This window comes from Triturus cristatus, chromosome 3_2 (genome assembly GCF_964204655.1).
Source record: "Triturus cristatus chromosome 3_2, aTriCri1.1, whole genome shotgun sequence".
NCBI classification, from domain to species: Eukaryota; Metazoa; Chordata; class Amphibia; order Caudata; family Salamandridae; genus Triturus; species Triturus cristatus.
This window is the reverse complement of record NC_140584.1, coordinates 206141780-206158945: the sequence shown is the minus strand read 5'-3', so window position 1 is coordinate 206158945 and position 17166 is coordinate 206141780. Positions and strand designations below refer to the sequence as shown.

General features: G+C 50.1%; 1 protein-coding gene across 1 annotated transcript in view; it reads left to right on the top strand.

Moving 5' to 3' along the window:
- The window catches only part of LCT (lactase), a 241660-nt gene that overhangs the window by 63883 nt on the left and 160611 nt on the right, over nt 1–17166 (top strand). The gene's annotated exons all lie outside the window — the stretch shown is intronic.

Here is a 17166-nt window from a genome sequence, read left to right as displayed (position 1 = left end):
ACAGGGATGGTGGCATGCTGGGGTCAGCAGACCACCATGTCTGTGACTGCTTTTTAAATAAAGCAGTTTTTTTAATTGCCGCCCATTTTCCTTAAAGGAAAACAGTATGCATTTTAAAAAGAACACTGTCACACTACCAGTCCCCTGGGGACCCCTTCCAGTTTGTGAGTGGCATACCACCTTTTTGAACCCTATTTTGCGAGTCGGTAATGGGTTACCAACTCGCAAAATAGGGTTTGTACATTGCACAGACCTATTTTGTGGTCCCAACCGGCCCGATTGCCGTTTGCGACAGAAAAAAACAGTTGTACATCCGACCCAAATCCCAGAATCAGAAAAGCTATAAAATGATGTGGCATTTTTATGCTTTTCCCCCTCTGGGCTTTGTTTCAACACCCAGTTCAGCTCGTACTTTCAGCAAGGCATTTCTGGGCATAGGTGAAAACTTAGCTGAGAGGACAGTGAAGGTGTATAAATAATGGTAAGGAATCAATAATCATAAATACATTGAGGTAGGGTCAATGAATGTGGGTAGGGTGGTCAGGCAGGCAGTTAAAATGAGCAAAATATTTGGTATCAATTTTTGGTCTTATAACCTACAGATAACAGAATGCAAATTGTGCAAAAAATATTTGAAAGAAATCATTTTCTAGAAACATTTGGAAAAGGTGTGTTTTTATTCCACCCCCATAATCCCCCCACTTTGTCTCTTTGAGTATGCCACGGCGTCGACGTGACACCCAAAAAATGTTTGTGAGTACCCATGCTATAACTACTGAATTTCTATGGTTGTGTGTGTGTAAAATCTGAACCTAACAGAAACGTCCCTCTAGCCTTTGTTTTTTTTTTGGGAATGTATATACCGGCAGAACTAGGCCTGAAGGGGTATTCATGTGTAAGGACTTTGTTTGGAATATATATATATATAGTGCATGGGTTGGGCCCGCGTTACCCCTATAAAGCTCAACGGAGCATCCGTCATCCGTTGAAGCAAATAGGCACTCCTGAATTGCTGTGCAGGAGTTTATTCAGCAAAACAACCGTACATGTTTTGGCCACGTATCAGCTTTGATCAAGGGTGCTAGCCATTAAAAACAAATGTGTTTAAAAGCAACCTAATAATGAAAATGAGAGATGGTTATGCTGGTCTGGCATGCTAAGCATGCACATTCAGCTACATATTGGAATTATATCATAATGACCGAGACGTCATAGTACTGGAAGATAAACATTAAATCAAATGAAACATGCAATGTAATATTAATAAAGTTAGAAAAACTTAAACTTATGATGCTGTTTAGCCGTTCAACCCCAAAAATGTTTTTTACTTTTAAACACATTTGTTTGCAATGGCTGATACCCGTGTTCAAAGCTGATACGTGGCTGAAACACGTAGGGTTGTTTTGCTGAATAAACTCCTTTCACAACAACTTTGGAGTGTGTGTTTGCTTCTAGGAATGATGGATGCTTTGTTGGTTGGTGTATATATGTATATATGTATAATCACTTAAAAAACCAAAGGTTACAGGCTTGTTAGTGTTAGGAAACAGAATTCACTTAAAAAAACAAAGGTCATCAGTGATGTCACTGACCAAGTCATGAGTGATGTAATATGTGTTCCTCCACATTCCCTTGCCACACTGTACCTTTCCTTTAGATGTAAAGGTTTAAGAGGTATGGAAATATTTAACATTTAAAGGAAAGGTACAGCATGACAAGGGAATGTGGAGGAACACTGTTTCCACCATTATAGATTGAAAGACACACAGAAGCTGAATAAAGTTTACAAGCAAGTGGCAGTATTGCATTGTTTAACCTTGGACACTTTTGCACATTGGAAGCCCTGGCAGATGAAAGTTTAACTGCATTGTCCCCGAAATTTGAACTTTATTGGGAAAATGGAATTGTAGTATTTAAACAGAAATTGAGTTTCTGCTTTTAAATGAAGTGCATTATGGGCTTGGCAGTGTTGAGAGAACTACAGGACAACTGAGTAGTTCTATAGGATGCATAGAGTCATGTGACATCACTGCTTAAACACTACACACCTGTGATCAAGGCATGAAGGAGCTGAAAAGTGTAAGGAAGGAAGAAGCTTACTGCCAAAATGCTGTTTTATCAATAAAGCATCAGTTGTCCTGAAGATCTAGGTGTGCTGCGTGCTACTTTACTGGCAACAAGGAAGCTATTTGGATATATATATGTATGTGTGTGTGTGTGTGTGTGTGTGTGTGTGTGTGTGTGTGCATGCGTATGTGTGTGTGTATATATATATATATATATATATCTCGCTGGACTTACTACTGCTCCTTCTTGGCTGTAGCAACTTAACTTTACACTTGTACATTTGACACCATCCCTGTTACAGGAATGGGGACATGTAAATCTACACTTTTGAGTAACTTTACACTAGGAAATGTTGACCAACCCAAAGTAGTAAAATTTCTAAAAAGTGTAAAAGTAAACGTACGTGTGTAGGTTTACTCACGTGTATATTTAGCTTTGTGACTCAGCTCCTTAGTGTGGAATAGCAGATAGAAAGTAATGGTAGCTGGCTACTAAGGAGTAGAGCCTGTTGGGAAATGAGAAAACTACAGGGGTCCAGCAATCCTTATCTGACAACAACATATATGTACATGAATACGTAAACTCACTAGCTACCTACAGAAAAAGTTCCTCAACTTCCTAGAAATGGCTTATCAACTGCCCAGGGATAAGAAAATGCATAAGTTCTTTTTTCTTGCATATCAAACTATTATCTGAATTACCTTCACGTACTCCCAATTTTATGAGCACTGGGAACAGAGACAATGGGAGGTATCCTGGTTTTAAAGTTTGTAAATTGAGAACTAGACCACATCTACAAAGATCATTCATTGGTCCCCTGCAATGCTCCAAGTGGTCAAGCAGACATTAGTTAATTTACCCTAGATCGATGGGTGGCATGGCTGTGCCACATTTTCAAGTTGCACTGCGTGTCAGTGTTTTTAAATATTTGATTGACCTAAATGTGTAAATCTGCTAATTTGTCAATTGTGCTTCCCTTCCTGACCTTTGGGCCAGATTTACAACCATTTTGCGCTATGTTTTTATCCCAAAAGTGACGCAAACCAGCACAAATATTTTTATTGCTATTTACTTTTTATACTGGAAAGTTGTCTAAAGGGTACTTAGCGTCAAAGGATTGTTATATGGGTGGCACATGGGTGTTCCCATACAACCACCCATGCTTTTTGATGCGAAACCCTTTCTACCAAAAATTTGAGACATGGTTTTGCATGAAAATATTAATGCCACTAGAAGAAGGCGTTAAATGGAGAAAAGTTTTTAATTCTCTTTTCTTTTCCGACTTTGTATGTGTGCTGCACTGTGCAGGACACATGCACAGTAGGAAACGTTTTAAAAGTTGTTTCAGCATAGTGTTTTGTACTGGAAGGGAATTTTCGAGTACAAAACTTATGCTAGACTCACGCACACACCCTTGCAATATGGCGCAAAGGTGTGTGTGTGAGGCACTCAACAGCAAAATTCTACTCTGGGGTAGGGAGAGGGGAGGAGAGTGTCATATCTCTGTAAATATGGCGCTCGCCTGCTCTCTACTTCTCACGAAAAGCAGAAGAGCATTTTTGGCTGCTGCACTTAGTGTAAATTTTGTAAATTTGAACCGGCGTGTGTTCTCTATGCCTTAGTCCCTTATTTATGGGGATTTGTTGTAGGGCAGCGCAGCATGTCATCATGCTGCGCTGCCCTACACCAAAGTGAAAGGACAGTAATGCACCGTATTTATGCAATATGAACCATTCCTGTCCTTTTCCCCTGCACTGGTGCCGTTTCAGCAGCCTAGCCCCAACACAGATACCCTTGCCTGTGTTGTCGGCAGGATTGTTTTTGTGCAGGAAGGGGCACCTTCCTGCACAGAAAGAATCCTATGAGGCGTTTTCCTCTTGAGAGGAGAAAAAAACAAGGAGAAATAAAGACATTTCTTCTTGTTACACCTCACCTTGGGAGGCGTAAGGATTTCTAGGTTTACATGATCTTGTAAGTCTGGGGCAGAGTCAAAATCCATGGGTCATGCGTGGTAAAACCCACTCCAACGCCCATGGAATGCCTCCAGAGTGCAAAGTAAGGCAACGCAGCACTTTGCGCTGTGTTGCCTTACTTGATTTCTATGAGGCCATCCAAAGCCACGCATGGTAGCTTTGCGTGGCCTCATAGATATATATTTGTAATTTGCGCAGCTGGAGCGTCACAAAAAGTGGCACTCCGACGGCGCAGGAGGCTCGTAAATAAGCTCCCTTTAAAGTGTAGTGTTCGCCGTCTTGGATATATTGAATCTTTCATGTGTTATGTACGCCATTTTTCTTCCCGCGCACCGTCTGTGTCATTATTTTTTTTATTAATATATCCGTGTGTGTCATTCTTTACCTATTTCATCTTTATTGTGTTTGTTTGTCCTTTGAAGCATCCTGCATGCCAGTCTTATTCTCTTTGACTTTTCAAGTGTTGCCTGTTGCATTCCTGTTCACTGTGATCGCACATGAATGTCTTTGCGTGTGTGCGTGCCATTCAAGTTGCCCTTTGCTTGTCATGTGCTGTACCGCTCTTGGCCTCACTCACCTTTCATGTGATGTATGTGACATTATTGTTCATTGTGACTCTTTGTGCTGCGTGTGTGCCTTTCATGTCCCTTGTGCCTTGGTTCCCGTAGACTGAAGCAAAAAGAATACTTACAATGAAAGAGGGCACGATATGGGAGATGGGTGGGTGAGAATATTGAAATTGGCAGTAGATGGACCAGAAAGGCCATATATTTATTTTTTAAAGTATTTTTCTGAACGTCATATTAGTTTTAATGTCATAAGCCACTCAAGGACAAATGTTTCGATCGCTGCCCAGAGTCTGCGGTATGTGTACAAACTACAGGTCCCGTTTTGAAAGGAGTGTACTTTACACTTTGCATTGCTGGGGTGAGAAGATTGTGCCATGTTATTGCTCGGACTGTAGATAGTGCACAGAATTATATGCACAGATAAGATAGGAAAAATGCAGTAACAGCATCCCACCTGCTCGGGACGTCGGCTCAACACCCGCAAGTAACCTGACTTTCCTGACAGTGCGTCGTTTGTGCTGGTGGTGGCGGATAGTCGCCACCAGCACCTATTATTGAGGAAGGGGATTTAATTATTATCATCAGTCTTCGACCCAGAGCAAAAGAGAGAAAGTCATGGAAAGGAGAGAAAAGAAGGAAGAGAAGGCTAGGAAAACAGTGACATAGGCAGAAAGCAGGAATGAAAACTGTAGGGTCCTCCCCAGCCTGGTAGCATGTAAATGAATTATGCCACACACGGAGCTCGGTATAACACTCTTCGTGGGAGATTTAATAAAAAAAGTCACACAGCGCAGCCCCCGCGAGGCTGCGTTGCGCGACAGGGAGGGAGCAGGAGAGTACCATATCTTCAAAGATATGGCTATCTCCTCCCCTTTCCCTTGTGCCGGCGCTGATCATAGCTGCTGTGTGCCGTGCACACATCTTAGCGCCGCAGCGATAGGGTGTGTGCATGAGTCTAGCATAGGTTTTGTACAGGAAGGGCACCCTTCCTGTACAAAATACTATGCTCGACACAAGGGAAAGCTTTCCCCACTTTGTATGCGTGCTGCACAGTGCAGCACACATGCAAAGTCGGAAAAGGAAGAAGAAATGAAAGCATTTCTCCTTCCTTGCGCCTACTTGAAAAGGGTGCAGTTTTCTCACGCTAAACCCAATCTACTGTTTTTAGTAAATTGGATTTAGCGTGAGAAACCTTGGGTTGTTGCATGAGAACGCCCATACCCCACCCTTGGTACGCCCCCATGGTGCAACGTAATGCGAAGCAGCGCATGCTTCACATTACTTTACGTTATTTCCAGCGCTAAACAAGTTTAGCGCCTGAAAGTAAATTACAAAAAAAAGATTTTGTGTCACTTTGCGTCACGGCGCAAAAGCTTGGTAAATCTCCCCCTTCATTCTCTACAGTGTAACCTTTCACTGACAAGTACTGCCTCATGAATTTTATTAACCACACCCAATCACTTACATCACAAGACTTTGAGTCCGTTAGGGACCAGAGGGGTTCTGCGCTTTATAATACACAGCAAACTACATGAACAAACCAGCAGAATTAAGTTAAATAGAAAGTAAGTGTAGTAAGTGCTTGGTGGTTCTACAAAAAGAGACATAATGTGGAATAAATACTAAGGGGCATATTTAAAAGGGCTTATTGCCACAGGGACGTCACTTTTATATGATGTTCCTGTGGCGATTAACCCTTCGCCTTATTTACGAGGGGGCATGTGGCTTAACGCCCCCTTGTAAATAAGACCCTCTTTCACACTACACTTAGCATGAATGGGGTGACCAATGGGTGTTGCGGTGGGCGTTCCGCTGTAACACTCATTGATTTTGACACGGCTCCCTATTTACAAGGGTGGCATAAATATGGGACAGTGTAAAATTAAGACCAAAAATAACCTGGTCTTAACATGGTGAAACGAGGAGAAATTATTAATTTCTCCTCGTTTTTGCTGTTCCTATGTGTGTTGCATTGTGCAGCCCACATAGAAACAGCAAATCACCATGAATGTTTATGTGCAGGAAGGTGCCCCTTTGTGCACATAAACAATAATTTAAAAAATGACGATGTGCAACTTCTATGTGTGCTGCACAAAGCAGCACACATAGGAGTTACAAATCACCATTATTGATTGTTTATGTGCAGGAAGGGACATCTTTCTGCACATAACAGTCATTCCCTCAACACAGGCACCCTTGCACTATTGTGACTTTATGTGGCCTCGTAAATATGGGCAGGCACAATGCACCGCCGGTGCGTCAAAAAAACGGATGCACCGGTGCCGCAATGGCTTTGTAAATGAGGCCCAATGTATTCAGCTACTGTCCAGCTTTGCTTCAACTCGTCAGAATTGACTAGGCTTTTTATCGGTCTCCCCTTTGTGTTAGTTTTATCTGTATACCATTTGCGTATACGTAATTTTAAGCCCATAATGTGGCCGAATAAAGTTTTATTGATGATTATGATGACTAGGCGTTCAGATTATTCTATGTATTGATCTTAGATGTCTTAATGAAATTGAAATGTCTAGCTTGGTACATTTGGACTGTTTGAAATGATGCACTGTCACTTTTAACCCTATAGGATGCTAAACCGACACTTGGCTTTTGTGCCACTATGCATCTTATACACTCTCTAACTTTAAATGTGTCATAGATGTTTTACTACTGCTATGAACCACTTTTAGTTTTTATCTTGTTATTTAGTATTGTTGGAAGGCGGACCCCGAGGAGTCGGCGAGACCACCAAGGGGGGCCCTCACACTGTACGAAGTAGCCGAGCGCTGCCGAGAAGTCTCCTGAGAGATCCTTCTCCTATCACGTACTAGCACAGTAACACCACCACACAGGACTCAAGGAGGTTGTCTCAAGACAAGCAATTCTTTATCAGCAATAAAAAGGTTACGAGGTCAATATTTACACGAAGGGATCGAGGGATCCACCAAAAGTCTCAGTGTCTCTTTGGAAGGGTAGGGGTAGCGGGACAGTCTTTGGCAGGAGTGCGGTACGAGGGTAACTGGGGCCCAGTTCTTATCCTCAAGCTGGAGGACCTCCGGATCTCGGAGGGGTCGAGCCGCGACGGCGTCAGCAGGGCTCTGGCGTACAGTTCGGGGAGAGCCGCGATCCAATCAGCAGGGCTCTCAAGATGGTTTCTGCTCAGCTCGAGCCGCGACGTCGTCAGCAGGGCTCCGAGGGAGGTTTCAGCGAGGTTGGGCCGCGACAGCGTCAGCAGGGCTCCGATGTTCCAGGTGGCTTCAAAGTGTTCACAAGAAGGAGCCGCGACGCAGTCAGCAGGGCTCGTGATGGTTCCGACAAGAGTTCTTCTCCGTAGGGTCAGCCGCGATTCAATCAGCAGGGCTCTCGACTCCGGGATACAACTGCCGATCTGTGGCGGGGTTGCCCCAGATATAGGTCTGGAGCCCTTTGATGTCCGGACCCAGGCGCCCGGTGGGGGCGGAGAGGCCGGGTGGAGGTGGCCAGACGCCCAGCAGGAGAGGCGCCAGGCCCAGGGGAGTTGCAGGGCGATCACACCTCGAGAGGGGAGGACAGTTGGGGGTCCCATCGATACTGTCCTCCGCCGGGGGCGATGAATGGTTCCTGCGGCACCCCCTGGCCAGTTCGTGGTGCCTCGATGTCGGGGCTTCGCTGGGGTCGAGGCCGGGTTGAGCGGGGTCGCGCTGGCTGGTGCACAGAGTCACGTGGGTGCCAACAAGATGGCGGAGCCACGAGGGGTATGCGACCTCGTGCAGCTCAGGATGAAGGGCCTCGGTGCAGTTCAGAAGGGTGGCCCGTGAAGGCCGGGGCGGGGAACGGGCACAATCCACGGGGGTAAGGACCATGCCACGAGGCCGGGTCCAACAGGCGTCCCCCCCAGCCGAAGGCAGGGAGAGTCACCCATCTCCTTGGGTATTCTCCTCGTCAAGGCGGAAGAAGCGGGACAGGCCGTCGGCGTTGGCGTGGTCATTGCCGGGCCGGTGTTCAACGTCAAAGTCCATCCCTTGTAGCGAGATGGACCACCGCAGCAGCTTGGGGTTCTCGCCCCGCATTTGCATTAACCACCGCAGGGGCCGGTGGTAGGTCTGGACCCGGAAGTGGGTACCGAAGAGGTAGGGCCGGAGTTTCTTAAGGGCCCACACCACAGCGACGGCCTCACGCTCGATGGTGCTCCATCGTTGCTCCCGGGGCAGTAGCCGTCGGCTGATGAAGGCCACTGGTCGGTCGAGCCCCTTTTCATTGGCCTGGGACAGGACGGCCCCGATCCCATACTCGGAGGCGTCCGTCTGCACCACGAACTCCTTATTGTAGTCAGGGGCCTGTAGCACCGGGGCAGTACACATTGCGGTCTTTAGGGTGTCGAAGGCTGCTTGGCAGCGGGGTGTCCAGTGCACCTTCTTGGGCTGCTTTTTGGACGTTAGCTCTGTGAGGGGGCCGACAATGCTCCCATAGTCCCAGATAAACCGCCGGTAGTATCCAGTGAGACCCAGGAAGGCCCGGACAGCGGTCTGGGTAGTGGGGGGTTCCCAGGCCTGGATGGCATCTATTTTCGGTTGGAGAGGGGCCACCTGCCCGCTCCCCACTTGATGGCCCAGGTAGGTCACGGATCCGTGGCCGATCTGGCATTTGCTGGCCCTGATTGTGAGCCTGGTCCGCTGGAGGGCGGCCAGGACGGCTTTAATGTGAAGGAGGTGCTCTGCCCAGTGGTTGCTGTACACGGCCATGTCATCTAGGTAGGCCGCGCTGAAGGCCTCAAGCCCGGCCAAAACCTTGTTCACCAGTCTTTGAAAAGTGGCCGGGGCGTTCTTCATTCCGAAGGGCATCACCTGAAAGTGGTAATGCCCATCCGGGGTCGAAAAGGCGGATCTTTCTTGGGCGCCGGGGGTGAGCTGGATCTGCCAGTACCCGGCGGTGAGGTCCAGCGTGCTCAGGTAGCGAGCGGCCCCTAAGCGGTCGATGAGTTCGTCGGCCCTGGGTATAGGGTGGGCGTCCGTCTTGGTCACAGCATTCAGGGCTCGGTAGTCCACGCAGAATCGCAACTCCGGGGGGTGGCCGGGAGCTGCGGCCTTTGGCACCAGGACGACAGGGCTGGCCCACGGGCTGTCGGAGGGTTCGATGACCCCCAGGGCCAGCATCTTCGTTACTTCGGCCTGGATGCATGCCCGCACTCGGTCGGGTACCCGGTAGGCTCTGTGTCGCACGGGGGGGCTCTCCCCGGTGTCGACGTCGTGGACGCACCAGTGGGTCACCCCCGGGGTGAGGGAGAAGAGGGCTGCGTAGTCCTGCAGCAGTTGCTGGCAGTCGTTGCGCGGTTCCGGAGTCAGGGAAGAGGCGAGTTGGACACCCTCGATTGTTCCATCATGGACGTTGGACTGCAAGAGGTCGGGCAGGGGCTCGGAGTCGTCCTCGCCCCCCTCGTCGGTCGCCAGTAGCAGGCTCAGTTCGGTCCGGGCAAAGTGGGGTTTTAGCCTGTTAGCATGTAGGACCCGGAGGGGGTTCCGGGGGGACTCCAGGTCGACCAGGTAGGTGACGGGACTTTTCTTCTCCACTACCTTGAAGGGCCCAGTCCACTTGTCCTGGAGGGCGCCGGGTTCAACCGGGGCCATGACCCATACCTTCTGACCTGGCTCGAATTCTATGGTAGAGGAGTTCCGATCGTACCACCGCTTCATGTCCTCCTGGCTGGCCTCGAGGTTGGCTTCGGCCATGGCTCGGAACTTGCGGGTCTGGTTTCGGAGGGTCAGGAGGTATCGGTAGACGTCAGGAGGGGCGCCTTGGGGCTTCGTCTCCCAGATCTTTTTGACCAGGCTGAGAGGTCCGCGGACCGGGTGTCCGTACAATAGTTCAAACGGGCTGAACCCCAGGGACTTCTGCGGGACCTCCCGATAGGCAAACAGGAGGCACGGCAGCAGGACATCCCATCTCCGCCTGAGGGGCTCTTCTAGGCCCTGGATCATTCCCTTTAATGTTCTGTTGAACCGCTCAACCAGTCCGTTCCCCTGAGGGTGATAGGGGGTCGTGAACTTGTATGTGACCCCGCACTGCTGCCACAGGGACCGCATGTATCTGGAAATAAAGTTCGTGCCTCTGTCGCTCACCACTTCGCGGGGAAATCCCACTCGGGAGAAGATCCCCATTAAGGCCTGGCCTACCACAGGGGCCGTTATAGTTCTTAGCGGGACCGCCTCCGGGTACCTGGTGGCGTGGTCCACGAGGACCAGGATGAAGCGGTGGCCCAGGGCGGTCTGGGGGTCCAGGGGCCCCACGATATCGATTCCGACCCGTTCGAACGGGGTGCTGACGGCTGGAAAGGGTTGGAGGGGGGCCTTGACCCGACCCCCCGTCTTCCCGCTGGCTTGGCAGGTCTGGCAGGACCGGCAGTGGTTGTCCACGTCTCTCCGCATCCGGGGCCAGTAGAAGTGGGTCACCAGGCGGCTGTATGTTTTGTCTTGCCCCAAGTGTCCGGCGAGGGGCACATCATGTGCCAGGTTGAGCAGGAACTCCCGGAAGCGGAGGGGGACCACCAACACTCGGCTGGCCCCGAGTTCTGCCACTTTCTGCTCACTGTATAGCAGGCCCTTGGCCCAGTAGACCCAGTGGGTGCCGGTCTGGTCCCCGTTGGTTTGGGCGGACGCTTGTTGGCGGACCCCTTCGAGAGTGGGGCAGGACTGCTGCTCTTGTTGGAACTGCTCCCGGGTGGGGCCCCCTTCGTGTCGCCATTGTGTCAGCTCTGGTAGGGCGCACGGGGAAGCCATCTCTTCGGGGGAGGATTCACTAGGTCCAGGGTCGGTGTCCGCCTCCCCCTCGCTGCTGGCGGGAGGTGGTGCGAGCCCCTCGGGCTGGGCGGCCCCGGAGGCCGAGGATGAGCGGGGGGCCCGGGTGGTCATGGACCGGGTGATGGCACAGGCCCAGTCAGATAGTCCCAGCATTCGGAGGTGCTATCGTCGCTCTACTTGAGCCCAGGGGGAACTCTCCAAGTCGTTCCCCAGGAGGCAGTCGACGGGGGCGTCGTCGCGTACCGTCACCTTCAGCAGGCCCGTCACCCCTCCCCACTCGAAGGGGACCAGGGCCATCTGGCACAGGCTTTCGCTGTTGTCGGCCGTCCGGACGGGACACAGCACATTCGGTAGGATCTGTTCGGGGGTCACCAGGTGGCAGCGGACAGCGGTGACACTGGCGCCGGTGTCACGAAGGGCTTCGGCCCGTTGTCCATTGACCGTGACCTGCTGCCGGTACTTCTGGGTGTTGCTTGGGATGGGGGTGCAGGGTACCATTTCTCGGCTACCCAGGCAGACCAGGGACATGGCTGCCGGCTCCCATTCAGTGGTCCCTCGGTCGAGGGTCTCCTCTTCCTCTTCTCCTTCTCCCAGGGCGGCGGCCGCCAGCTGTCGGGGCGGGGGCCCGCCGGCCCCGTTTCTTCGGTTCAGGGGGCAGACCGGATCGCTGGCATAGTGTCCGGTTTGTTGGCAGCCGTAGCACGTTACTGGTGGCCGTGGTCCGGGTCTGGCCGGGGGCGCCCCCCTTCGGGCTAGGCTCGGGGAGAGTTGTTGCTGCGGTGGCCCTCGAGGGGGGCTCCTGGGGGCCCCGGCGGGAGGGTCTCGGTTCCTGTTCGGCCCTCCCCCTCCACCGCGTTGGCGGGGGGGTCCGGTGGGGTTCCTCTGGTACTCCCCCATTGAGTTCCGGGGGACCCGGGAGTTGACCCATCGATCGGCCTCGACGGCGAGTTTTCGCGGGTCGGTCATTTTGCTGTCGAGGAGGTGCTGTCTCAGTTCCACGAAGCAATTGTTGGAGAGATGTTCCCACACGATGAGGTCGACCAGCTGCCCGTAGGTGGTTACTTTGCTACCTCTGATCCACCCTTCTAGGGCCTGACTGAAAAAGTCCACATATTCCACCCAGGTGGTGCCCGGGATTTTCTTGCAGTCTCTGAACCGCTGGCGGTACATTTCTGCGGTTAGCCCGTAGCGGGTGAGCAGAGCCTCCTACATGTGATCGTAGGAGGTCATCACCTCCTCCGGCAGCTGGAGCAGTGTGTCTCGACCCTCACTCAGGAACCGCCCCCACAGGACCGCGCCCCAGTCTTTTCGGGGCACCCGATGAGAGGTCATGGCCACCTCGTAGGCCTTGAACCATTGCTGGATGTCGTCATTCTTGTAGTACTCCTTGACGACCTCTTTCGGGATATGTACCTTGGTCTCGGCAGGCGGTAGAGTGTCTCTAGTACTGGGGGCGTTGGTCCCTCCGTTCTTGGCCTTGATTTCGAGCTCCTTGAGACTGCGCTCGTGCTCAAGGGTCAGTTTCTTTTCCTCCAACTCCCGGTGTCGCCTCTTCTCCTCTATCTCCTCTTGAAGCCGTAGCTGCTCTAGGGCCAGTTTCTTTTCCGCCAGCTGGAGTTCGCCGTCCAGCCGCAGTCGTGCGAGCTCTAGCTCGTGGTTCCGGACCTTCTCCCGCTCTCGTATTTCTTCTTCGGAGAGGCCGGTTTCTAGGCTCTTTCTTCCTCCGGTTGCCGGAGTCAGTGCGGTTGATGTGGTCTCAGTCAGGGGCAAGGGACCTTCTTCCTGGGAGGGGCCTGCCCCGGCCTCCAGCCATGTCCTCAGAGCTTTCTGCATGTCCTCTTTGGTACCTAGGCCGGTGGTTGCAATGCCTTTGTCTTTGCAGAACTGTTTTAACTCTTTGTGCGAATATTCTTCCAGCCGTTCGGGCTGGAACTCCATTGTCGCGTTGTTTTCCTGGCTGCTCATGATTACTGTCCGTTTGGATGGGTAGCTAGTGGGTACTGGCTGGTACGTACTGCGTTCGGCTCGGATCCCGTCGCTGGCCACCAAATGTTGGAAGGCGGACCCCGAGGAGTCGGCGAGACCACCAAGGGGGGCCCTCACACTGTACGAAGTAGCCGAGCGCTGCCGAGAAGTCTCCTGAGAGATCCTTCTCCTATCACGTACTAGCACAGTAACACCACCACACAGGACTCAAGGAGGTTGTCTCAAGACAAGCAATTCTTTATCAGCAATAAAAAGGTTACGAGGTCAATATTTACACGAAGGGATCGAGGGATCCACCAAAAGTCTCAGTGTCTCTTTGGAAGGGTAGGGGTAGCGGGACAGTCTTTGGCAGGAGTGCGGTACGAGGGTACCTGGGGCCCAGTTCTTATCCTCAAGCTGGAGGACCTCCGGATCTCGGAGGGGTCGAGCCGCGACGGCGTCAGCAGGGCTCTGGCGTACAGTTCGGGGAGAGCCGCGATCCAATCAGCAGGGCTCTCAAGATGGTTTCTGCTCAGCTCGAGCCGCGACGTCGTCAGCAGGGCTCCGAGGGAGGTTTCAGCGAGGTTGGGCCGCGACAGCGTCAGCAGGGCTCCGATGTTCCAGGTGGCTTCAAAGTGTTCACAAGAAGGAGCCGCGACGCAGTCAGCAGGGCTCGTGATGGTTCCGACAAGAGTTCTTCTCCGTAGGGTCAGCCGCGATTCAATCAGCAGGGCTCTCGACTCCGGGATACAACTGCCGATCTGTGGCGGGGTTGCCCCAGATATAGGTCTGGAGCCCTTTGATGTCCGGACCCAGGCGCCCGGTGGGGGCGAAGAGGCCGGGTGGAGGTGGCCAGACGCCCAGCAGGAGAGGCGCCAGGCCCAGGGGAGTTGCAGGGCGATCACACCTCGAGAGGGGAGGACAGTTGGGGGTCCCATCGATACTGTCCTCCGCCGGGGGCGATGAATGGTTCCTGCGGCACCCCCTGGCCAGTTCGTGGTGCCTCGATGTCGGGGCTTCGCTGGGGTCGAGGCCGGGTTGAGCGGGGTCGCGCTGGCTGGTGCACAGAGTCACGTGGGTGCCAACAAGATGGCGGAGCCACGAGGGGTATGCGACCTCGTGCAGCTCAGGATGAAGGGCCTCGGTGCAGTTCAGAAGGGTGGCCCGTGAAGGCCGGGGCGGGGAACGGGCACAATCCACGGGGGTAAGGACCATGCCACGAGGCCGGGTCCAACAAGTATGTAGTCTGTTTATGGCTTTCATTGACCGAATAAAATGTTACCTACCTTGGTCCAAGATCTGTGTAAATGGAAATGACTATATATTTCAATAAAAAATGTAGACGCGTGTAATTAAAGCAGAATCAAGCGTTGCTGATAAAAAATAGTGTGGAGTCTTCACCAAATAAGTGAGTAGTGCCAGTGCTTAATTTGTTAGAGAATAACTGTTGGATCCCAGTTTTGCTCATTACCTGGCGCTGTGGAAGATCGAGGTGCCCAATACCATGGTTGCGTAGTCGTGAATTCACATCACGCCTCTTTAATCCATCACCAGACGCTCCCCGCCTCCTTAACTCACCATAAAGGGGAGCATTGACAAAGGAAATGTATCTCAGATAATCGATATTCATAAGACCCATGGAATTGTTTAGAAAAAACAATTATCAACTCAGAACTTACATTATTAAGATAGAATGATACAATGTAATATATTTTTAGCAGTATGTAAAATGCAAATACGGAAATGATGTATTTAGGGCAATCTATAGTGACATTTTGATGGTGACCATATTTGAAACTCTATCAACCTCTCGCTCTGAATCTGTCTTTTTTAAACAATGATATATAGTGAATAACCTTTGTCTGTATGTATGTGGTATTTCTATAGCTCGAACCGAGCCTAAAGGCAGAGGAGCACTGTACATGGCCAACTCTTGGTTTGATAATGAGTGTTTGGAAAGCCGTATAACTATATGAATTAGCAACGCTCTGTTTCCGGAAAAGTACTGATTTTGGATTTTGAAGAACAAGGTAAGGTCCAAAAGATTGATACTGGCATAGACACAAGACCACTGGAGTTATACAATTCTGCGGCCGTGGCTATTTTCACATAATTATGGATTTGCCGCTCTTGCCACATAATCCATCATGTGCTGCATAATCTGCAGATTTTAATAAAAAAATTGTTTCAGGCACAAACGGATCAATAGTTACTAAAATGTGCTGATGTGTTTGCACGCAGTGGAAGGCCATTCGCAAAGGTTAACTGATCATCTTTCAGTTGCTTATTTCTATATTTAGTTGTTAAACTGGTACTAATGAGTTGAAATCTTTGCTCAGACAATTTTATCATGTGAAAAAATTACAAAATATTGAAGTCATACTATCAAAAAATGTGTTACATTATGCCACATAATTTGCCTTTTGTTGGTGCAAAATTTAGTCAGTGCTGACGCATAAATTGTTGATCCCCTGACGCATACTTCTAGTGGCCCAGCATATATATAAAAATCATTTACAGACTGACACTTTATAATACATATATCAAATTTAGTAAACTGAAAAGGTCTTGGCTAGTGCCAGATCTAAAAAGGTAAATATGTGATACATTCTATTGCCAGATTATTTTGCTATGTTGTCATGTTAACATACATTAATATTGCCTTAGGTTTTAGCTCATTAATACTATTTCAACACCACAATATACAGCAATAATTAATTGAAAGGTGATCAGTTAGTTAACCTTTGCAAAGCGTCTACCATTGCACAGCAGCATGTGCAGTGCTCTCTTTAGTGACTTTTGATCCCTTTGAGCTACACATATTTTTTTGCTGAAATCTGCAAATTATGCAACACATAGTGAATTATGTGGCAAGCTGGATTATGTGGCAAATGCATTTAACAAGTTACTTACCTCAGGTGATGCTCTTTCTGTTAGAGACTCTATCAAACCGCAGATTCCTCACCTTTCGAATATTCCCCAGGTGTCAGAAAAGATACGAAAACCAGTGAGCAAAACTTCTGCGTACCGGTAAGTGGTGCTACCCGGCTCCAAACTGATGCTATTCGTTCTGGAAATAATGTGCAGGCCTATAGAGGTGCAACTCCCGCATGCTGATGTCAGTTGCTTTTGAGGCTGTCTGTCCGCACCCATAGACACAGAGCCCCAACGAAAAATTGTCTGTCGCTAACAGAAAGAGCATTACTGAAGGTAAGTAGCTTCTTCTTCTGATAGTAACTTCTAACTGCAGATTACTCAGCTTTTGAATATATACCAGAGCAATACCCATTAAGAGGTGGGTCTGTGTATTGGCTCAAACCAAGAAGTCCAGTAGGACTGAGTAGGCAAAATGCCCTTTTCTGCAAACCTGGCTGTCCAGACAGTAGTGCTTCATGAACACATGGACTGAAGCTCACATAGTCACCCGGTAGATGTCCATTACAGGACCTCATGTGCCCACGTGGAGGTAGCAGTTTTGGCCCTGGTCGAATGGGATTGCAGACCCTCTGGTGTCTGCTTTTTGGCCAGCCTTTTGATGCAGAGTACGATCCAACGGGAGATGGTCCTCTTCTGCATTTCCATGCCTTTTTCCACCCAACTGAACGCCACTGAGAGCTGATCATGCACCTGTTATTCTTTGATACAATCGAAGAAAAAGCTAAACACTCTTTTTGGGTCAAAGTGATGGAGTCTGTCCTCCTCCTTAGAGGGATGAGGCGGAGCATAGAATGCCGGGTGGGTGAGAATTTGACCATTCATGGAATGACGTCAAAACATTTGGTAAGATGGATGCTTGCGTCCTCAGAACCTTTTTTCCTGGGA